Raw genomic sequence first — 26,054 nt, forward strand, 5'->3', positions numbered from 1 at the left:
GACAGTATGACATGAAAATATTTGTGGAGACGTTCCATACAGAGTTTGTTATTTTTTTCCATAACCTAAGAGGCTATGATATATTTTATTGCACATGGATAATGTGCATAGGGATAGACAAAGTAATTTTTTGTACAACTGTCATTGAAAGTGACATTTTTGATGGTTGTCAAAGGTATTAAAAGATAACGTTTGCGTGTTAAAAATATTTTTAACACTAGTGTTAAGAGTGTTTTTAACATGATTTTTCTCTACCAAATACCAAAAACAGAACATAATTATTCAATTTTCAAGGAAGTTTTATTATGAACAATAGATATAGATACAATTAAATTCTGTTACAAATGTATTATATACATTAATTACATTATTATTATTATTTATCAACATTAATATGAAAAGTACAATTAGAACAACTGCTGATATTAATACCTTACGATGTTGAATAGCTGAGTTGACAATTTCATGGGCAATAAGATTCAAATCTTGAAGTGGAGAGGATGACACTGTAACGCTGGAGCTAGCTGTTGGGATTATTCTATCAGTAATAGCTTTTTATAAGAAATAAATTGATCGATATAACCCTTAGCTACTGTCGAAGACTTACATCCTCCGTGGTTCTTAATATCCGTTATATTTGATCCTAATTCTGCTAGCAAAGAAGCAGAAGACCTTCTGAAACAGTTACCTGTATATTCCTTTGGTTCCGGGAGGTTCAGAAACTCAGCAATAGTAGAGGGCATTTTTCCAAATGTGTTTATACCAACTAGGCTGGTACTGCATTTATAATTTGAGTATTTCAGAAAATAACGTTGATGATTGATAACAGAAGGGCGTGATGCAACGTATTTATTAAAATAGTTAATGTTTTCTCCAACAATGCAAAAATAACCACCTATTTTCTTTTTTGTATTTGAAATTCGAACAATCTCTTTTTGTAATAAATGGCACAGCTCGTCACTCCGGCAGGCTCCATATATTCCGGAAATAGTATCAAATTCATCATCAAATATTTTTTATCTGGCGCCTCATTTATAAACCTCTGGACTTGTTTGAATGTAAGAGTTTTTGGATTTTTTGGGCCTATAACTATAACTTTTTTAGTATTAGCAATTTTGTTTACTTTAAAAACTGGGATAATATAATCAATAAAGCTGAAAAGGTTCTTATAAAAACCTCACAATGGCTAAATTATGACTAGTTGTCTCTGAATACGTCTGAAAGTCAATTCATAACATTTTCTACAAATGTCGACAAACAACCAAACAAAAATAGTATAATGCTTCATAACAAAACATGCTCTCAACCAAAGTGCAACTGTCTATCAATTCAAAAAACCATAAAAATGAAATATCTTGGCGTTATTGTCGATCGACACCTAAAATGGAACGGGCATGCGAAATATGCTAGGCAAAGCTAGGCAATTAATTTAAAAATTTTACATACCCAGTAACATTTTAGATAATCGAAACCTAGAACTTATATATATCATCTTCAATTGAACCATTATTTAGATGCTGTAAAGTAATATGAGAAAAATCACATGATAATGCATTACAAAATTTGAAAACCACTCAGAAATGTATACTGAAAATTGATTAAAAAATCGATTCTCCACTGATATGTTTCACGAAGACCTCGACATTTTTAACATTGAAAAACTACATATGCACCAGTGCTTGCTATATATGCATAAAAAAATCCAACTATAAATTCTAAGAAAACTATTCCAGTCCGATGTATTACGAACCAATCGATGGAATACAATACAGCCTCTTTTATGAAGGTCCAAACCACCACTTCAAATAAAAAAATATACAAACTCAGTTCCTTCGAATACCAAATGAAAACAGAATATACCTATTAATAAAGAATATAAGAATAAAAAAAAAACGAAAAAAATTACAATTTTTCAAATCCCTAGACACGATCGGTTTGCACCTCTCTCAACATCCAAACTTTAAAAAAAATATATTACCTTTCCTCGTGCAGAAATATGCACTTCAAGCATTTATGCTTGGGTAATTTATGTACAGGATTATTTAACCTGTAACAATGATATGAATTATGAAATGAAGTTTATTATTATTCTATTCTACCTGCGAAAAATGGGCATTGATGCTAGCTTCTACAATTATCACTCTCACGAATGATGGCCACATTTTTGCGCATATACTTTTATTGCACCAATTTTCGTATTTTCAGAGACCCTGTCTCCACGAGCAATTTCCAGACAGAGCACGGAATAAGATATTAATTTGATCTCCTAACTGCAACGGAATTTAATACATGCAAATGGGAATGTAAATGCACCGAACTATAGAACACCATTACCACCATGATTACCGTGTTGACATCAAATTTGCGTTAGGTACACTCGAAGGTAACAGTTTCTCACTATTCTCGACTCACGTCGCAAGCGAGGGCTTAGAGAGGCGTTGTTTATCCTGCACATTTAAATTTAGATTGGTTGGAGCGGATTTGCAATCAAAAGCTACCTTTAGCAACTAACATTAGTTTCACGAGTACGCTCAGATCTGTGTTTGAGTAGAAATCCCATTAAATTTTGTCAACGAGACCCCTTTCTGGTGATTCGAACGTCCGCCATTATGAGACTTTTACTATTTCCTACCAGATCCTCCAATACGAACGGATTTTAAAACAGTTTCCCCTCTCAGTTGTAATGAAACCGGAGCGATCATCTCCGGTGTAATATAAGCTCCTTTCTGGTTGATTTATTATTTTGAAATTAATTTAGCAGCGGCTGTCACCAGATGCGGATTTCTCCACATCAAATTTTGAATATCAAGGCAGGTCCGAAAAAGCTGTAGGGTTCGTGCCGATCGCACGAAAGCCGGTTTTTTTGAAACCTAACTACACCGTGTACCTTTTTGAGATGGTTTTCCCTTCTTAGTTCTACTCCTGAGTGAGGAAGGAGACTTTTACTTTCGGCTAAAAATCTTTCAAATATCCTGAAATGGTGCGGAACTTGCTCAATTAATGAGCCATCAAAAACAAAAAAAACTTCAGATTATGCTTGTATTACAAAAACAAATAACCGTGAAGAAATATAACATGAGAGTAAATTCAAAGTTCAACAATAAATCACGTCTATAACAGCCGATTCTCAAAAACAAGAGTTATCTCGTTATCAACTTCTGAAATAATATATATTCGCTCACAACTTACACGAAAACCGCAATTACATTATTCAAGCTTGTCGGAAATTCTGAAGTGATTATTTGAACTTGCCTGATCGCTATACTATTTTTCAGCTTTAAACCCGTGTGTACTAATGCTATAATATTTGCGCATGGGAAAAGGGGTGTGGTGTAATTTATTACCCTTCTTATATTGTTCCCAAGACACAACAACAAATAAGACAAATACTACAAAATTAAATTGACATCCTTTCAATCTAATCCAACATGGGGGTCAGAAAAAACCTCGATACCTCGATACGTGTTTCGACCACCAAGTGATCATCTCCAGGAGGAAGATCACTTGGTGATCGTCTAAACACTTGTTGAGGCGTCAAAATAACCCTTCCTTTCATAACCCTTCCTCCTCAAGACCTATATATTCTTTTAATCAAAGTCATTGGTCGGTTTTTATTTCAAATGAATTTTCGGGCCCGCCTATTCAAATATGGTCAGACATCATGTCAACGAAGCTAATTACAAAAACTTGTAGCTTGCATTGTCGCGTTTCCAGTATTACAACTCATCTACAGGATACGTTTGTTTAGTCTAGCCTGAACGTAACATATCCTTCATGATGCCGCCAAAGTTCAACAGCCATAAATTGAAATCAACGCTTAATTTGGTGGAAAACTATCGATACGAAAAACCATGTGACCGACCTCGATCTTTATGAATAAAATAATATTTTATGTTACTATCGCAATGGCAGTTATTACACAGTTCTGTTTCGAAGTGATTTTCAAGACCAGAAAGGAGAAAAATGGATATCTTGTAGAATGCGACCCTAGACCTAAAAATGAAAAAGAGCATTCTAAGGTTACGCTGATGAGCTGAATGAAAAACATAAGTTGTGAAAGAGGTGGTAGAAGATAGTAGAAGACAGAGTTAGGTAAAGTGAGTTCTGTTTTAAAATCTGTTTTTCCGTTAACCAGCTGTCGCACCCCTACGAACGACAACCCTCAGAAGTCGAAACTTGTGCGAGCTAAGGATTAACGAGGTCTTACCTTTTAACGTGTGATTCCTAACACGGAACACGGTTACCAAGAAGAAACGCTCCTTCGCCCAATATGAAGATATTTTTCCATGCTTGGTGGTGAGCTTGGGGTGGTGAAACTTAGGAAGTCACAAACCTGATGCAGTTTCTTATACAGGCTGATTCATTTCCGTTTATCCACCGTGTACACCCATCTTCCACTGGAGATGTATGAGATCGTTCATAATTTTTTACGTTAGATGATTTTCATCTTCTTTTCCGCAGAAACTCTAATTTTATAAATCACTATATAGGTAACCTTTTTCGACTTCTGAGAGAAGATCAAAAGGCGACGTGTTTTTTGATGCCCGTTTCATCTCATATCCATTACTGCCAGAGCAGGACACAGTCGAAATGGAAGAAAAACATATTGACGTGAGTATCAAGAGTGGAGATATGGTCTACATCCATTCAACATCAATATCACGAGAAAATGAAAGAAAAAAACCGTATACTCTTTCGTTTGAACTTTTTACTTATTTTTTTACTGTGTGCCTTTCCGTCGCTCTGAAAGGAAATTCTTCATACATAATGAATATATACGGAATTTTCTCTGGGTGACAGCCTCCGAAATTGGTTCGGATGTACTTCTGGAGGATGAAGTTAAATCCATTACCAATCTGTTGGTGGATCGATTGTAACTGGTTGATATGTATAAAATGAGCAATGGAAGATCAAGTAAATCATTTCGATGCTGATGCATAAGTTGAATTTTACATATTCACAGGTTTGAAATTGAAGAGATTCAACATACTTTTGCAATACATTTGAAAATTAACAAATTCAACATGATTTTGTACACAATAGGAAGTAAAAACAGTAAATGAAACTTTTTCAATGTGCCAGGTATTCTGTAAACTGGCAATTCTCGAATCTGTCAATTATGTCATATTAAATATGTCAATTGACAAAATTTTAAATCTGTTAATTGACACTCTTTAAATATGTCAATTGACAAATTTTTGAATATGTAAATTGATAGTGTTCAAATGTCTCACTTATTGGAAGAAGATATTTCAACGACAGAAATACACAGGGTGACTATGGGTTAGAGCAGGGGTCTCCAAGCCTTCGGGCCATAATGATTTTTTCAGTTTGTTCCAAGGGCCAATTTCTACCCTTACCTATATTTCTAGACTAGGATAGTCTCAAAGTGTGTGACCTAAGCAAACTTACGCTTTTTTGCATTTCAATTATTATTGTGTATTGTGACACTTAACGACACCTAGTGGCGAGTAGTGGTACTATGTACTATCTTTTTCAGCTACCCGCTAGTTGGCATTAGGCGTAATTAAATATTTGGAATTACCGCGTTGGTTCGAAAAATTTCTGGTTCTAGCTAGTGTATTCCGATCACCTCGAGATGTCAGTAATGATTGCATATAAAAAGGCTAGCGGCGCAATTGCGAGTTAGTCTGCGTAGGAAAGGCGAAGGAAGTGAAACTGTCTATTGTGAAATAAAGTAACACTCGTCAATAAAAGTATTTTGATTTGACTTATTGTTTTTATGTGTGATTTGTTAGTATGGAAAAGAAGCGAAAAATCGACAGTGAATGCAGAACGTTCCAAGAAAAATGGAACTTTCAGCATTTTGCGATTGAGTCCAGTAATGAGGCGCTATGTTTAATTTGTAATGAAACCATAGCTGTTCTCAAAGACTATAACATTGAACGACACTATGAATCGAAACATCTTCAAAGTTACTCCAAGTATACAGGAAGTTTGTGGAAAAAAAAATTTGAAGCTTTGAAACGCGGACTCAAATCGCAGCAATCTTTGTTTAACAAACCGAATACTGAACAAGAGTCTGCAACTCGCGCCAGCTTTCGTGTGGCTCTTGAAATCGGAAAACGTGGCAAACCATTCACCGATGGAGAAATGATAAAAGAATGCTTCATTGTAGTAGCCGAAGAAATATGCCCCCAAAAGGTAAATTTATTTAAAAGTGTCAGTTTGTCAGCAAACACCGTGGCTCGGAGGGTGCAAGACATCGCAGAAAATATATCATCCCAACTGTCTGACAAAAATGGACGTCATGAGTGGTTTTCTCTAGCATTGAATGAGTCAACGGATGTGTCAGATACTGCTCAGGTGTTTATTTTTATTCGCGGAGTAGATAAAAGCTATGAAGTGTATGAAGAACTTCTTGATATTGATAGTATTCACGACACGACAACTGGGGCAGATATTTTTAAGGGAGTTGAAAATGCCATTGATAAAAAGAACCTTCGATCGAGATATTTGAAATATATAACAACTGATGGAGGCAAAAATATGTATGGTAAAAATAAAGGAGTATGGTTGCACTTGTGTCAAAGGCTGTAGAAAATGATGGTGGTTCAAAAACATTAGTCTTACATTGTATCATTCATCAACAGTCCTTGTGCGGAAAACGTTTGGATATGTCTGAAGTTCTAAAACCTGTCATATCAGTTGTTAACTTCATAAGATCCACTGGGCTGAATCACCGACAATACCGCGAGTTTATTCAACATATTGGAGAAAGCCAACCATATCATACTGCCGTACGCTGGCTTAGTTGCGGAAAAGTCCTTAAGCGCTTTTTTGAACTTCGAGCAGAGATCGAAATTTTTTTAAATTAGAAGCAGCACCCTTTTGCCGATTTAAAAAATAGTGAATGGATGTGGAAGTTAGCCTTCTATGTTGATTTGACAAATCATATGAACGAACTGAATTTGAGATTGCAAGGAGAAAATCAGCTTCTCCCTGATTTATACACCAATATAAAATCCTTCAGGCAGAAAATAATACTATTTCAATCGCAATTACGTAAAAAATGTTTCTTCACACATTTTGAAACATATGAAATATTCAGCCACACTACAGAGACTGAATTTTCCGTCAATTTTGCAATCGAAACTTTGAGTGCTTTGAAAATAAATTTTGATACTCGTTTTTCAGATTTTGATGTCATTGCGAATGAAATTAAGCTTTTTCAAAATCCTTTTGATTCTGACATTGAAACCCTGGCTCCGGAAGTCCAAATGGAAATTATTGATTTACGGTACAGTGATATGCTTAAGAACAAATATCAAAATTCATATTTGTTGGAATTTTATAAGAGTCTTCCGCTGGAACAATTCCGCTGGAGCATAAATTTGCTCGTGGGTTGTTTTCTGTTTTTGGTACTACTTACTTGTGTGAGAAAACGTTTTCCAAGATGAAGTACACAAAGAATGTTTACAGATCTCAATTAACCGATGAGCATCTTAAATCTCTTTTGATAATTGGTACAAGTAAAATTGATCCACTACTACAAAGTATTGTCGGTGGAAAATCACAATTACATAAATCTCATTAGTGTTTTTGTTTTACTGTGATTCATTTCAATTATTTGTTAGTTATTAATATGCTTAAACTTAGATACTTAGGTTAAGTTTTCTTTGTCATCATTTCTGTCGTTAAGTTTTACCTTGCAAGTGGATAAAACCGAGTAATTATCATTCTGTGTTTTCTTTTTCAACTTATCACAGCAATAGTAACAACAATTAGGTAATCATTGGCTGTCGCGGGCCGAATTGATGACACTGGCGGGCCAGATTTGGCCCGCGGGCCGTAATTTGAAGACCCCTGGGTTAGAGAAAAATGAAATCTGAACATATTGAGAAAATGTTTGGGGAATCTACATATATGAAAATTGTCAACAAAGTTTGTTATAAAAATGGGAGTGGGGTTATCATATACATGAAGTGATGGAAATGCACCATTTTGAACTGTTTTTCCATTGTATAATCATCCACATTCTGGATAAACAAAGCTGAATCAATATAGGAGAATCATTTGAAGTATAAAAGAGTGCAATTATTCAGTTACTCGTAGTTTTCATTACTTTAACCTACAAATTGAATAAAAATTAATTGAAAAAATGAAAGTTTTCCTTCAATGGTTGGTTACCCTTCTGGAAAATAATTTTTTTCAATTCCAAAAACAAAAAAAATTAACTTGTAACAATAACTCAGTTGCAAACTTTCAAAACATGCAAAAATATGGCGAAGGCATCGACTCAAAATATGGCGAAGGAACAATCAAATTGACGAAATAAATTTAATTAGAAACATGTCAAAATACGACGGTCACAATTCAAAATACGGCGAAGGAACAACAAATAAAAATTTGTGAAATATGATTTTCTTCCACCATTTTATAGTATACCGGTAAGGTCGGCGAAATTGATAATTCATTTGTAAATTTTTAGTGTTTTCTCATTCCTGACAAAATTTTCTGATAGTATGAAGATGTCGATATGTCTATCATGAAAGTACTTAATTTAGAATAGTTTATTGACTTGATTTTGCTTTCAATCAATCCTTCTCGTTAAATTAGTGGTCGATTCAAAATTTGGTCTGAAGATTTGGGAATGCTTTGGTTTAAGTTCAAATAAAAATAAATACTTCAATTGAAAGATAATACACCTTTCTGGAAAGTGAGCTACATACCAAGATCAGTGGAATAATCAGAATAGTCACTCGAAAAAACGGAAATAACACTGACAGAGTTGATAATTTCCATTATATTTTTAATAAATAGTTTATGATTTTGAGTATACCCATTACTCTATCAATTTAAACATCAAGAAACAAATTAAACAAACTGATTCGAATGGATATGTTCCAAAATTTGATGAGGAAAAGTGGAATATGTATTAACCCTTCCAAAATACAAACAACAACAAAAATATATTGGCGCTCCGGGGCGACTTCATTGATTCCAGTGGCGCATTTGCTTTGTCAGCTCCAGGAGAACCCGGAAAAACCTGCAGCACCACATCATCTGAAGATCTTGATCTGCAAATGTCGTCTCTCTCATAAAACATTTCTTCCTGTCGTGTCACTTAGTAACACGACTATCGTCAAACTTAAACCAGTTCGTTTCGTTTCTGACCAAGGCGTAATAATGACCAGATTGAATGCCAGAACTACAGTGAACAATGACTGCATGAAAATTATAATAGTGGTCCGTTAGATTAATAGAGATATCGACATCTTCATACTACTAGGAAATTTCGTTAGGAATGAGAACACAAAAAAATCTAGATAAATTATCGATTTTGCCGACCCTCGCGAGGTATACTATAAAATGGTGAAAGAATATCACCTTCCACCACTTTTTACTAGTTTTTCCTTCGCCATATCGTGAATTGTAACAAAATTTTGTTATTCCTCAGAAAATTTTTGTTCAAACGATTTTTCATTTTTCTATAATAATATTATTTGAGTTTACATACCAAGTGAATCATTCATTCTTTTCTATCTGGTCATTCAGTAAATATTTGGAATTATTGAATCTATGGATTTCCAAGCATTACAATAATTGGGTTTCAAACCTTTCGTCTCCAAATGGATACGGGAAAAAGTTGTCCTTTTCAGAGCTCACCCGAATTAAATTTTGAATTTTAAGAATTGAATGACAATCGTGAGGCATCAGTGAACATATACCGGGTGATTCTGTTTTCTGGTGTATATGAGAAATTGAAATTGATGACGGTTTATCGGGGACGAAACTTGGATTGAGAATCTGTGGTCGTCGTTATTCATCCTGAGTATATAAAGTTGCATTTTTGAGTGCACTGAATGAGAACATCAATGAGAAATATTTATGAGATTTTGGATTTTACTGAAAACCTTGAGAACGATATTTACAAAACTCCCAAGTAGAACTGAGATACGTGTGTTGAGAAAATCCAATAATCTACAATGCAGTAAGCACTCACCTTGAATGCAATGTTTACGAAAACACGGAGATTTTAGGTCAAACCAGAATTGGGTTTCGTATAGATTAAATTTCTCCTCTGAATAATTTTCTTGCTTTTGTCTGGATTATGAGGATATCCGAAACAAAAACATGCGCACAAAGTATATGAAAGAATCTGGCGCCTGGCTCAACGCACTTCCCGTTGCATCGTTGGGAACATTATTAGACGACGAAAGTTTCAGAATTTCAATAGGTATTCGTTTAGGATGTTTGATTTGTGTTAATCACCAATGTCGGTGCGGTTTCGTTGTTGATGAAAATGGTACTCATGGCCTCAGTTGTAAATTTAGTGCAGGTCGCTTTTCCCGACATTATGATGCAGTGAATGACATAATTAAACGAGCATTGTCAACAGCCAATATCCCTTCTGTGATTGAACCTCTTGGAATTAGCCGAGATGATGGAAAACGTCCTGACGGAATGTCTCTCATTCCTTGGAGACATGGAAAACCTTTGGTTTGGGACTTCACCTGTGTTGATACCTTGGCTCGCTCTCATCTCAATTCAACTTCGCAATCATCTGGTGGGGCCGCTGAATATGCTGAGAAAATGAAACAGCGGAAATACATTTGTCTGGAAGATCGATATATTTTCTATCCAATTGCCATTGAAACATTTGGTAGCTTTGGTTCCTTTGCTTCCGATTTTTTCAGAGATATAGGTCAAAAACTAATTACGGTAACAGGTGATTCTAGAGCAAGATCATTTCTTATACAACGAATCAGCATTGCAATTCAGAGAGGAAATGTTGCATCAATCCTTGGCACCATTTCTCCTTCTCAAAGTCTTGATGACATTTTCTTTAGTCCACTAAACTGGTATGATACTACGGATATTTCCCCAGCCTCTTGTGTTGAAAATTATCCAAATGTTAATGAGAGTAAATCAGACTTCAGTTGTAAAAAAATTGTAGAAGAGGACTTAACAGGCAAATTCAACACTAGCAGTTTCAACATCATAAAAGGACAAATGCAGAAGAGAAAAAATGTTCAAATCCATGAAAATTTTGCAGTGATTCCACAAACTTCCGAATCTCCACCTTTTGCCAACAACCCGCACACTATGATCTTCCCGACGATGAACCACCATCATTCGCCTATGTCTGAACCCGTCAACAATTTTGACGAAATCGCTACTGACCAGGATGCCGAAAATGTGTTCCACGATAATTTTCCCTTATGCCCCTTCAAGCTCTCCAGAAGGTCCCACCATTTTGTAGATCCAGACTGTTATAAGATGGGCATGTTTCTATCTACATATATGATCGACGGTAGGGCAGTGAACTTGCAGCCAAAGGGTCTGCTCAATCAAAACAATCACTGTTATGTCAACTCTATTTTGCAAGCCCTGATCGCATGTCCACCACTCTACAACTTACTAAACAGTCTGAGTAAATACATCTCTTCGAACGAGAGAATGTCATCTACCCCGGTTATATTTGGAATGTGCCGTTTTGTGGAACAGTTTGTTCACCTACCTTCCTACTGTTTGACGAAAGACGGGAGAGTAGATAAAAATTCCAAGAATGGCCAAAAAGTTTCAATCAACACTGGCATCCCATTCGGACCGACTTGGATTTATAAAATGTTGCATAACATGCGGACTGACTGGATCGATGGTAGACAACAAGATGCAGAAGAGTTTCTAGGTTTTCTTTTGAATAAACTCAATGATGAAATGTTTGAGCTGAATGAGTTGGTTAAAAATTATATTAAAGATGAAAAACCTCTCGTTGACTCTGCTTTGAGCAATGATTCAAATAATTTATGGAACATAATAGAATCGAAAAATAAAGGACATTCAACCAGAAGGATCGACTTCACTAATACACCGATAAGTGACATCTTCGGGGGGCAACTAAAGTCGAGCATTCATCGCAACGTGGACCACATTACTGAGAATACCCAGCCTTTCCTCACCCTGCCACTCAACATTGAGAAAGTGAAGACCGTCAGAGAAGCGCTTAAGGTACTTGTCTCTAAGAACATTTTAGAGGGAGTGAGTTCGTCGAAAACAAACGAGAAGGTCGAAGCGTGGGAACAAATTACGCTCTGCAAACTTCCCGTTATCCTTATTTTGCATCTGAAGTTTTTCAAATACAGTAACTACCGTTGCACGAAGATTATCAAGGCTTTTGATTTTGAATTCGACTTGGAGTTTGATTCGACTTTGATATCGTCGGAAACATAGTCTCCAACAGAGAGACAATACAAGCTATTCGCCGTCGTTTACCATGAAGGCAAAAATGCCAACATTGGACACTACGTGACCGATGCCTTCCACGTCGGCTACAATTGCTGGATTAGGTACGACGATTCTTCGGTCAAGACCGTGCAAAATGAAGACGTATTGAAACCCCAGGGAACGCGAGTTCCTTATTTGCTGTTCTACAGGAAAAGCGATATTTTCCTATCTAAATAAGGTTGCGTAGAGTTACGTAGAGTTCAGCGTCTGGAATTTTACGAAATTTCTCGTTTGAATTTTTATTCAAATTGATATTTTTTTTGGTTTTAATGAATTATTTCATTCTTTCATTAGTGATAGGTATTCTTCAATTTTTAATGTTATATGTATATTTGATTCCGTTGGAACTAATTATAATAAATATCTACAAAAATGAAAAAAAAAAAAGAAACAAAAATATAGATATTGGTTTACCAATGAAGTATATCGTGGTTTTGTTGAAACAAAAGTATGTATTACTAAAAATATTCACTTCGGGAATGAAATTATCGGGATTTGACTGGGACTCTTGAATAAATACTTGTATACTGATCGATAGAGAATTTTTCACTCTATATATTGTTGCTGCTAATTTTTCTTCACATTCTGTTTTTTTTCCGCTTTTCAGTTTATTACTCTTTGATGTTTTGACTAATTTTTCTCTACGAATTCAAATTGAAGCAAATCGCTTCAAATCGGGGTGATTGGCGGGAGATCACTGTCTCTCTCTCTTATGGGTGTTTGACAGTCCCCCGGTGCAGACCACACGGCACTCACCCAGTAAAGTTATCGGTCAACCACCCAATCCCGCGTCTGCGGGTAACAGGCGTTGGCCGGTTTCAAGCTAGATGTGTGAGAGAGGTGTCTCGCAAGAGCCCTCGGCGGTTACTCATCCAACGCTGGAAAGGTAACTTTCCTAACATGAGTGCCCCTCGGGGTAACGTAAGGGTATGCGGTGCAGACCACACGGCGTACACCCAAAAGTTGATGAACCGCCCTACCCCGCACCTACACGGGTAATGGGCGCGACATCTTCGACATATGATGTGTGGTAGAGGATGCTCGAAAGAGTCCTCGACGGTTACTCATCAAACGTTGGAAAGGGAACTTTCCTAACATGAGTTCTAGGGGGGAGGTGAGTGCCCGCTCGCGGCTGGAGGCTAGCGAGCCTCATCTCCAACTGGCGTTGGCCTCTTAGGGACAGCGGTTCCACTAGCGGGTAAAGGGATACGGGGATGCGGTAATCTATTCATGGGTGCATTGCAGCCCCATACCGAGGCACTGGACGGCTTATGCTGTTCCGTGATCCTCGCCTGCTTCTGTACGGATCCGAGCGTTCGAGTTGTCGGGGCTCGCGGTCCTTCCGGGCTCCAGTATCCGAGTCTAGTCTTGGAGGGTACCAAGGCAGACGCTTGAGGTGTCGGACCCCGGTTGGACGGAGCTACTAGTATCCGAGCGTAGGACCCCGACCGGCCACTTCCGGGACCATATTCCCAATTGATTTGGCATGATTGGTGGGGGCAGGTGTGCGACGCGAGCACTCTCTGGCGAAAGAAGAGCTTAGTTAACTTGTACGAACGTTCGGTCGAACGCTGCCGATGGTCCTGTCTCTTGGTTAGCCACACTAAGTAGATGTAAGAAGGCAACTCCGGATTCGGTGAGCGGGAGGAAGCCCTGCGAAATCCTGTTGGTGTGGGGTGAAGGGCGGTACCCGCAAGGATTTCCCGAAAATCCACCCCTCCACACCCGATCGCATCCAACGCCAGGGTGCGTCTGGGGGCATAACCGACCCCCCAGGCCCCCCGGTGCGGTCGTAACTATGACTCCCATCTCTCCGCACACAATTCAATAGGGTAAATTTCCGCTTGAAATGCAGTCGCATAGGTTCCTAGGCAGGTTGATATCTCTGTCCTGTGTCTACGACTGAAAACACCTACACCAGAACTGGAAGGTGTTTTTGATCCATCAGTGAACCAACAACTATCTGCGCCTAATATCTTCTTCTACCGGAGGATCCAGTTCTTTATACTCGAGAACACTACTTTATAAGGCAGTTCGTAGTTGACAGTTGGAGGCATAAAGTCAGAGGTCATTGCCAGAATGCTGTGACTTCCAATGTCAAGCAACAGTCTGTTGCACTCTGCATTAAATTGATTTGTGCAATTGGCAATATGTACAAGTCTATAAGCAGTCCATCTAGCCTCTTTCTCCAGAAAAATGTGGAGAGGAGGTAGATCTAGAAGGATCTTCGTGACCGCTGACGGTGTGGTACTGATGGCACCACTGATAGCCAGACAAGCCTGTCTCTGTAAGCCAGAGAGCTTCGCCTGGACCGTTTTATGTAGAGCCTTCGACCACCAGGCAATTGCTCCATAAGTGATCATTGGTCTGACGATCATCATACAAATCCAATGGATTTGTTTGGGAACTAAACCCCAAGTTTCACTAGAGATCCTTGGACATGTCTATATGGACAGTATGGCTTTGTGTAACACATTTTCCAAGTGAGCGTTCCAGACAGACGGGTAACTCCATTTCTTTCCGTGGTTCCAATGTAGACCGACCCGCAGCTACAGAGAATATGGTATACTCCGGGTGTTGCTAAAGGTTCTCTGGGTTCCTGAGCTGAGTTTATACTTTGTCTGGTAGTTTTTGTTGCCTAAATATTGGTTTCACAGGGATAATTCCAATAGAAAGAAGAGGAAAACCAATTAGGAGAAACCAAGCCACGCTCACTAATAATAATACAAAAACAGAGACAAATACCAGCATCATAGTTAATGCATTCATAACAACTGGAAAAACAACTTGAGAACCAACTCGGTTACTGCGACCGTTAGCACATCACTTTTGATAATGTCTACAGCAGTAGTAGACGAAACGTCAGCTTTCATATAGTTATTTTCGGCTGTAAAAGTTTAAATTCTTTGATCGACATTATTATTATGGCTATTCTCTTACCTTACATAACACCCAACTCATTTCTATTCTTCCAGACTATTATCTCCAGCCACATTTCAAGCTATTACCCCTTTTCCACTTGAAAATGTCAGAAGGGGCCGGTAAGTACTAAGTAAAAACCACGTGAAAATCGCGCAAATTTTCCGTGAGGGCGCTGTAGAAAGTAAATTAAGGAAATATGAAATATAAACGAGGTAATGGCGTAACGATATGCTTCATTTTTGCATCTCTATTCATTATTCCGGTAGTTATTCCGGTAGGAACACTCCGACTCATGGTGCCATGTTGAGTTTTTCATCCCGAGCGAAATAACGAGCGAAGTGCATTCGAAATTGGGACTGCTGAGACGCTTTGAGGTATTTGTCAGACTCAAACAAAGATTTAACGATTATGCAGCCGAAACATCTGGTGTACTGAGTTTTATTCAGGATCCGAGGGAGCTCCTAATTTCAATTAGGATCCCGTACCACTGGGGTGATTATTGATTGACTGAATGAACTTGTAAGACGCAAATATAGTAGATGATTGATTTCTAATTAGGTTCCAAGATGTTCAGGAAGAATTGAGGAGTGGACTGTAAAATTGAGGGGAACGCCAAGTTCTAGGAGAACAAATTTCTGAATTGGTAACCAAATGCCCTTTTATTATTGTTAACCGTAAAATTCAATGGCACCAAAGGAGTTGCGGAGAATAAACATTTCAAATATGTTTGGGTTGGGAATGCAAACATATTTGTGAAAAAGACGATACCCCGACGACGATACCCCGAGCATTAGAAATGAGTCTTCAAACTACAGTGATTTTGGTCTCCTCTAATATATTTTAATATATTACGTATGTTGAACCTTCTCTTCGCTGAGCTTTCATATACTATCAGAATACAACGCAGAACTAGACATTTTCCTGAAGCACATCAACAACGTAAGTCCTTCCATCATTTTCACAATGGAGAAGGAAGTCCAAAACGAATTGCCTTTCTTAGACGTATTGGTGAAGAGGACCGACAGTAAATGTGAAACATCTGTATATCGAAAACCCACTTACACAGGACAGTATCTGAACCAGAAATCCAACCACCATTAATCGACTAAGAGAGGAATCATCACAAATCTACTAGACCGTGCTTTCGAGCTCTGTAATACAAAGGAAGGTCTCGAAAAAGAAATAGGCATCATCAAAAATGAACTTCAACGGAATGGTTACTCCAGACTGATGGTAGAACAGGCTTTAGCTAGAAGACAGCAAGAGCTCCACAAGGAAGAGAAGCCGCCACAACCAGTACTTGTACTCCCCTACATCAGAGGATTATCGGAAAGGATAAGAAGGATTGGGTCCAAGTATAACATCAGGACCTGCTTCAGATCTATCCGTAGCAGCCTCAATAAAACCGGGGTACCAGAAGGGGACTGCGATTCCAAGAATTGCATATACCGGATACCCTGCGAGTGCGGAGAATCATACATCTGTGAAACTAAGAGGCCATTGACAGTTCGCATTGCTGAGCACAAGAAACACACACAGCGAGGAGAAACCAGCAAATCCGGAATAGCAGAGCATGTTTGAACTCATTAACATAATATCAAGTCGGCTCAAGCTGAAATCATCCACAAAGAGGAACACTGGTTTAGGAGAAAATTCAAGGAAGCCGCGTATATGTTGTCCAACAAAGCATTTAGTCAAGCTAGCGTAGAGATACGTAACATATGGAAACCTCTTATCAAACTAAAAACGACCAACTCTCGCCAAACTCTCGATAAAACCAAAGAAGCGAAAAGAGGAAAGAGGGGATAGGTAAAAGGTGAAAGCACCCGAATGACCTATAAATAGTCAGATCTCGGAGGAATAAGTCCAGTTATCACCCAAATACGATTGTGGATACTAACAATCGAAACGTCGTGACTTGGTTTGAAATCTTTTAATTTTTATTTTTTCATTTTTGTTAATAATATTTTTTAATTTTCAGCTTTTATTAATATTTCAATTTTTTATTTTCTGGTTGTAGCCTGTATGTTATTTCCTTGTAATTTCAGTTTTTTATCTCAAAAGACTTAGTTTCCAAATCCAACTCCGTAAACGCTCCCTATCCTTCAATTGCTCCATCATTTTCAGACAATAATCAATAATATTGCATTTAAAAAACACCCTGTATAACCACCATTTCAATTTTTCCTCGCACAATTTTCTTCAATATAAATCCTTCCTGTCAGTGACTACGTTATCTCTCAAACTTCGATTTTTCAAATTGAATCCACTTAATGAAATCCTAATTTGAACGCGATTATTCCGATAAATCCCAAATTACCTGCATCTCGCTCTTCCCAGCTGACAAAAGCTTCCGAATCAGAAGAGTATTAATTATGCAATCGAAAGACAATCTAGTCTTCTGACCGTCGTCAATTTTTTCATTACAAAAGCAATCTTTCAATGTCGCTGTCATACAAAGGGCTGCAGGGAAGTTTTTAAAAGAGTTTTAGCGGCCCAGTCGTTTCGCCAGATGCTTGTTTGATGATGGAGATTTTCGGAGTTCTTTGCGGAAAAGTTGGAAACGAACGACATTAGTTGGTGCGAGCACTATAATTTCGGATGCCGAAGGTGAGATTTCCAAGTTTTAGAGGATTAGGGGCCTGCCATACTTTGTCAGTGAGGAACCTCAGACTAAGTTGCTATAAAATGACGATCATTTCGCAATTTCATTGGATGTGGTTAGAAAAGTTTTGAATACCCATGCAAATTTGAAAATTGGCGTTTACTGAGGCCACACATTTCATTCTCCGATGAATTCGACTTTAAACGTTATTGTGAAGGATTCTCACATATCTGGAGGGCTTCCTGTAAGGAGCATGAAATGAAATAATGCTAAACTGAGTATTTTCAAGAAAAAGAATATTCTTAGAAGAATAAAATAAGTTATTTTTAGAATTGAGAATTATTTCTATCAAAATCAAATCATAGCTACGTATCCACTGAGTATAATTGATTATAATTCAATATTGCACCTGTATTTCATCAGTAGTTTTGTTAAAATTTGTCGCACAAATTGCTAGTGAAATGAATTATACATTTTTGTGGAAAAAAGTTTTTTGCTTTCTACTACTCCATCTTGATACAGAAAAATATGTGGGAATCTTCCAAAGAAAGGTAGGAAGTAACTCTATACATGGATGTGTAGATCATGCAAAGAAGTAACTTTTAGACACAAACTGAAAGAAAAAAGCTTCCTGAAACAGCTGCTTCCATATAAACATTGAATTACACGAAAGAAAAATTCTTTCGAAACAAACACTTTTGTATGAACACTGAATCATACAAAAAACACTTTTCTGTACTCAGTTTGTATTCCAAACTTTCGTGATGGCATTGAATCAGATATTATTGACAGGAGTCCAACACATTATACTAAATGAAAGGTGAAAATTTCACTTATATGAAACACTATCATCCTCACTGGTAGACATCGATGTTTCTTTCTGAACAAAAAACTAATACACATCTCACATAGTTTACGAATCGAACTTGTGGAAACTGTTCCAAATGTTATATTGGTGAAACCGGATGTTATCTCAAAACACGAGTTTCAGAACACACGAAAGATTTTAAAAACCAACATATTCTAGAACCTCACAGCCCTTGTTGATCATGAAAGAGAGTATGGTCACATTTATTATTTTGAACATCCGTGGATTCCAAAAGAATAACCATATTTATCTAAAAAACTTTCGAGCGAAATGATTGATATCCTCAAACATCAGAAGGCATATAGATGGCCTCAATACTGCATATTTCAACTTGATCAGTAAAATACATAAATATTTTTTTTTCTATTGTGATTTACTTACTATTACATCAATAGAAACATGTACTACCTTATCAAAATTACATTCGTTTGTTTCATGTCATTGTGTTGTGTTTGTTGATCGGAACAATTTTGTTTGCTACAGGATTTTTATATGTATCTAACACGTCTGATGATTGTTAAATTTAGTTATAGTTTTAACGTGGAAAAAGTCCTCTTCGGTGAGTGATTCTATTATAATTATACTAGTTGTTGTCTGAGGCATCGCCTGCATAGAATTTGGTTTTTCACATTAAGTTTCAAGACTTTTTCATTAACTTCAGGTTTCCAACTTCAAAACTGACGAAATTCAATACATTTATCCTGATTCACTTTCTTGATGCTTATTTACGCTGTACAAAGAACCTACCTGCATATTTCAAGATTCTGGGTTCAGTAGTTTCGTCTGTACGATAATATACAAGCGGACAACTAGTAATTTATATTTTTACTCAAACTGTCCCTTTACCCCTGCGCATCGTCCCCCGTCGTCTTACAGTAGACGCGACGCGTTGCGTCAATTTGATTTTATCGTGATAACTTTTGAACGATTCGTCCAAATTACTTAGTGTGAAAGACAAAGTTATCTATATCAAATACTTGACACGACAATTGTTTCATATCTACTACCTAGAAAATTGAACGAACGTAATTTTTGTGGAGAAAATTAGGGTTTTTTTATCGATCTCTCTGGATAATTTCATATTTTTCAAATTGAAAGTGATATATTTTTAGGGGTAATGGTTTATATTACTCGGTAACCGTTCAGAATGAACTATTTAGTTCACCCTCTATTATATTTCATCAGATATGTTCATAAGACTTAGGTTTCTTTATTTTTCTTTTTGTAAAATGTAGAATACTCAAAAAATAGTAGGAAACGTTCACTATTCCACAAACATATCTTTCAAAGACTATGGAAAGTTGGCCTTTCTAATACACATTTATGTAGTTCTTTATTACAATATTCGTATTTCTCAGATTGATGAAAATTACCAAAAAGATCGATAAAATATTCTTGTTATCATTAAGTCCCAGTATTAATGGAAGTTATCTTACCCGTGGAATGCGTAGTTTCGAAATTCTATGAAGCAGCTGCTAATAACGAACATCAACTGAAATCAAAGTGTCACTATCCAAAAGAAAAATTGATTTATCACAAAACATACGGTAGATAATGAATTAACGGATACTGGGAGCATATATGAATATATATTGGTATTTATGAATCGTCTTCTTCTTTTTTCATTTAGTGGCCTCAGTTATCAAGGCTGTCTGACCAGGTGGTAATGAATGTCATTCATAAACACAAATATATTCACATTTAAGTGAGTCTGGGAGAAACCTATCCACGTTTAGGTACAAAGTAGTTTCTCGGAGCGGGTAGAGCGCTAATATTAAATAATATTCTCATCATTCGGCCGTGAATGTTGTTGTCCATGCACTACAAAAGCACTTCACTAGCAAAGCTCATAGTGTATTGGTGGGGATAGCCAAATTATCGTCACTGTCTATGCTGATATTAAAATATAATGACATATTTCGATACTTTGCATTCGATATTAGTCATTTTCTGAAATGTGCAGGAACAACATAGTAACCGTACTCTGTAGTTCTCAATGATATGTTATTTTACCGAACATTAAAGCTCTTTTACTCTCTATAAAAAAAAAAAAACAATTTCCATCCGATTCCGATCCATCTTCTCCCGATATCTACTATAAAACAAAATTTCTCATTTCGATACATGGTTTATTATGCGTCTACATTCCTGAAAGATGATTTTCGTACGGGGTTATGACCCGCAGGCATAAAATGACGAAGTCTCCACCCGTAAAATGTGGTACAGTGTATCATTATCAGCATCAAAGCGTGCTGTCTCATTCTGAGGCGACGCCGGCGCCTCGACGCCCTACCACGCCCCACTAGGGCCATTCACCGGTGATAAACAGTGGCGTAACCGACGCAGATTCTTAGGCTGATTCAAATAGTTTTTGAACTGAAAGAAAATAATGAAAGCTTAAATAAATAATGAAAGCTTAAATAAATAATGAAAAACACTAAATAGTATGTTCGTAGCGGATGAAATCAATGGAAATATAAGATATGGGGATGAAAAGAGGGTGAATTTTAGGGGTGGATTTCGAGATTTCTTTTGGAACTAGACACCTTATATATAAATATTTGAGGTGGAAGTTGTAGATCATTAGATAATGAAATGACGGATGAAAAGAAGAGTATCGGCCATACATTTTATTGAAATGATTGTTAACTTTTGTGAAAACCAAATTTGCAAATAAACTGAAATTTCCCAATGAAATAAGGCAAAACCGGTTTTTTCATTTTTGATTTTTTTCCTTCAACAAACATCATTTGTTTCCAAATGTCCACCATATATATTATATGGTGGACATTTTCTTTTTTGTGTTGTTAAAATGCTGTTTTATCAACTGAATATTCAGTCTAACCTTTTATTTCGATGTTGAACATGAAAAAAAAAGAAAATTTTAGGCCAAAATATTCATATGCTGAAAAATATTGTTTCAATATATAAGAAATGATTTATTAGATTCCATCACCATTAATGAAATACAATTCATATTAGAGAAATGTAGGTAAATATTATTTACTATATTTGACAAAATTGAAACTGAGAATGTGAGTAAATTGAATTGAATAATCATGCAAATTATTGATGTATTTCATCAGTTCGGAATTCCATTGTCTAATATAATATAAATTGATTTGAAATCCCTGAAAGAATCTGTAAAAAAAAATAAAAAGATTAACAATTTTATTAAACAAAAAACTGAAATTACAAAGAAATAACATACAAGCAACAACAAAAAATAAAAAATGAAGTATTAATACAAGGTGAAAATTGAAAAATTAAAAATTATTATTGAATAATACAGGGTGTCCCTGGACTTCCTCTTTTCCTCTCGGGAATGTATAGATGGGGTCAAAATATCACCAGTACTTCATATAACTTTTTTTCCTAAAATCCTTCGTTACCAAGTAACGGGCCCTCTAAGTTACAAAATGAAAAATGTTTTTCTTTGATAACTTTTCAAGTGAATATTCAAAATCATCCAAATTTTGGTAATTGACTAAACAAATGAATTCCGTCGATGAGCTTTCATGCAGGAGTCAGTTGTTTTGCTACAAAGTCAGGAACGGACTACCCCCGATGGTCCACACCCCAAAACTTTGAAATGACAGATATTTTTCAATATTTTTCAACAAATTAAGGTTACTTGGACAATTTTATGAATAAAAGTACTCGTGTGGAAAGTCGATCGGAGCAACGAGTCTTGATAAAAATGTAGTTCTACTCGACGACATCAAACCCGCTCGTCCACCATTATTTGAAATGAATAATTATCAAAGCAGAAATAATAATGATAACGTTAATTCAACAACATTTATAACAGGAATAATACAAAGTATGCTTAAATGAAGTCGTAAACAAAAAGTACAGTACCTATATGGAAGTTTAAGTCACAATTGTGATAGCAGATATTTTTTCAAAAGAAATATCATTCTAATTTCACCGACGTTTCGACAAAATCTCATTTGTCATTATCAAGGTGTGCTGTTACGTGTTCAGAAATTTGTTGACCTTGCTCAACTCACTTCTTACTATAATGGTAAAATGGTATTCGTTATGTGTTCAGAAATAGAGTAGAAGTAGAGTAGAGTTCTATTCAGCATATTCCTATCCGTGAAAACTTCAGATTTCATATATATATATATATATATATATATATATATATATATCTAGTTTATATATATATATATATATATATATATATATATATATATATACATATATATATATATATATATATATATATATATATATCTAGTTTATATATATATATATATATATATATATATATATATATATATATATATATATATATATATATATATCTAATGTATAGGTTTGAAAATGTCCTTATAGGACGAAACTGCAGTAACGTTAGTTACAAATAAAAGTGGCAAAAACATAGAAACTTTCAATTCTCCTTTTCCTCATTGTTATCTATCTTTCTATCTATACCTGAAAAGTTTTCATGCTATCAATAATTGTTTTATTTTTCACCTATCTAACAGGTTTCTGCACTAATCTATCAGTTTTTAGGAGGAATAAAAATATCAGACATATGATTTAGTTATACATTCATTCATGTGAGTCTCTAGTCTTGTTTTTTTCATGATGGTTGTCTACCTCCTTCAGAATCCGACAGAATTACGTCATACGGCTAGCCCCCAGCAACATCAGCAAGAATATGGAACGACATAATTCCCAAAATTTATGTGATCGTCGTTATTGTTATATTTTGCTGTGCAGATGTGGATGAAAGTAGTTTTCTTTGTTTTCGGGCTCTGCAAGATATAAATTTCCTCTGTAGCTGTAATATAAATTTCTTTTCGCAGGGTAAATTCCTGCTCCCATTCAATATTCGGTTTTCGATTTATCTGTATACCAGATATTTCTGATAAGCACGTTCTCCGACCAACTGTTAATTCTCTACCGTCACAGTTTATGACTTTAGCTGCGGAGTTTGTATCGAGTGTGTACTTCGATGTCATGTAATCCAAGAACATGTTTAATGTCTTCCACATATTTCAAAATTTTTGTTTTGCCGATTCCATGTGATTTGAGGAAATTTTTGATTTGAACTAGCCCACTCTTGTGGGTTTCCGATTTGAAATTCAATTCTTGAGATGATGACATCTTCACTTACAAAGACGTCATCATTTGATGGACCGATAGACGAATATTAAATATGAAAGAGGCTACCATAAACGGTTTGTTGCAAAGCCAAGCTTTGACATCGACTTTGGATCGAGATTTAGCCTCTATGTTTCTCTGCAGCTTTCACTGCAAGGCAACTAGTCGTCACTAGAGGCCAAAATTAAACCGTTTGTGATCCACCACCAAACAGAGCTATTTCGACCTGTCATAAGTCTCTTCAGAGGTATTGCGTTGAACCACCCATTCGACTGTCTAAGAACCCGTGAATGTCAGAACTCCCCCTAGAACTTGATCGCTTCCAAGAACGATCAAATTCGATCTAATGTGGAACTTTTGCTAACTGTTTTCTTTGATTGCCGTGGCGAGTTCTCATCCCATGGTCATATGGTCAATAAGGAGTATTATCTTGAAGTTATGCGCCGCTTGCGGGAAGCAATAGGGTCAAACACCGTAATCATGCCTCGGCTACTGTATTCACCAGATTTGCACTCCTGCGACTTGTTTCTGCCCCAAGATTGACGAGACTCATGACAGGATGGCAGTTTGCGACGATTGAGGAAACCGAAACTTCTTCGAGGATTAGAGAAAACTCTGACACAAGTGAATCATATCTGAAGGAGACAAAATAGAAAAAATTAAATTCAAATTATTTTCTGAAAAGATCTCCTATATTGTAGAATAGTTTGATGTGCCACTCCAACTGATGATGCTACGATTTAGCGAAACACGTCTCAAAAAAATGAATACCAAATGTGAAAATTATCGAATTATCATCATGGATACTTTCAACCTGAAAATGGAAATTTTGACAGGTGATAATCAACTGTATTGCCAAACATGCGTCAAACTAACTAAAGGAAGAAAAACAGTCAGTGTTTAGTGTCGCATGATCTGAAAGACAGTTAAAAACTCGATTTGTCAATTAGATATATTATCCAGAAATCTTGTACAAATTTTATTATACGATTCTATAAAAACCACACAATCTACAGTCCACTTACTACCCAATGACTGTTATAAGGAAACAAGTATAGCTGCGGCACCAGTCAATCTAATAATGACACTGATGATCTTCAAACATGGAAGCACCAAACTCTCGAAGTTTCGAAATAGATGAACACTTCAATCTAGTAGACCACTATTATAATCTTCATGCAGTCATTGTTCACTGTGGTTCTGGCGCTGAATTTGGTCATTATTACGCCTTGGTCAAAGACAAAATGGACTGGTTTAAGTTTGATGATGTCACTATAATAATAATCTTTATTGAAGTAGGAAACTTAATATACATATCTATGAGTGTAATAATAACAGTAGCACAATGAAATATAAAAAAATCTCAAATAATTCGAGATTTAAACTAACATGTAGCCAAACAGTGAACATTACATATGAATATTTCAGTATCATATGTTGGGTAACATTTAAATAGCTAATGAAGTATAGGTACATATATACATTAAATTATTATTAAAACAGTGGTATTTGGTTTCATTACAGATACAAATACCCTAGTGAACAATTGAAAACAATTAAAAACAATAAATGAAAAACAATAAATGATAGCCAATAATATCCCAAATAATTCCACATAACTATACAATTTTTATTCTACTACTTTTTTAAATTCTTCAAGTGCTCTTTTGAAATCTTTCAAAATGGATTTTTTTTTTATTTCTTCAGGTAATTCATTGAACTCGTGGAAGCCCTTAAAAATTAACGAATTTATGGTACTTTTGAATGCCGGTCTGTTTATATGTATATTATTGGAATTTCTTGTATTATAATTACTCGTTTACCGCTCCTAAAATCCTATCCATTTTATGAATAGCTCTATCTAAATTCATATCGCTACACATAAGCAACGTATCATCAGCAAATAGGTTCATGAACTCACATTCAATAAAAAGTTTAATATCGTTCAAATATGAAACAAAAAGAAGTGGGCCCAGAACGCTACCTTGGGGAACACCTACATCAATGTCTTTTTCATTTAATAGGGCATCTTTAAAACGGACTTTCTGTTTTCTATTGTTCAAATAATCACTAAACTATTCTAACACCTTTCCATCAATCCCATACTGAGCCAATTTCAACAACATAATTTCTCTATCAATTGTCTCAAAAGCTCTTTTCAAGTCTAAAAATACAGCAATAACATCGTTCTGGTTATCCCAGTTAGTTTTAATATTACATATTGTGAGCTGTAATGCTGTTTCACATGAGAAGTTTTTACGGAAACCCGATTGATTATCTATCAAAATT

General features: G+C 36.0%; 1 protein-coding gene and 1 pseudogene across 6 annotated transcripts in view; both read left to right on the forward strand.

The window, feature by feature from the left end:
• The window catches only part of LOC111503217 (cubilin), a 278,475-nt gene that overhangs the window by 48,341 nt on the left and 204,080 nt on the right, over window positions 1-26,054 (forward strand). The window lies entirely within an intron of this gene.
• LOC141485717 (ubiquitin carboxyl-terminal hydrolase 10-like) lies at window positions 10,878-12,456 on the forward strand (annotated as a pseudogene).

The sequence above is a fragment of the Leptinotarsa decemlineata genome, unplaced genomic scaffold (assembly GCF_025532065.1).
Source record: "Leptinotarsa decemlineata unplaced genomic scaffold, Ldec_3_MD MMD2_tig00026330_RagTag_RagTag, whole genome shotgun sequence".
Lineage (NCBI taxonomy): Eukaryota > Metazoa > Arthropoda > Insecta > Coleoptera > Chrysomelidae > Leptinotarsa > Leptinotarsa decemlineata.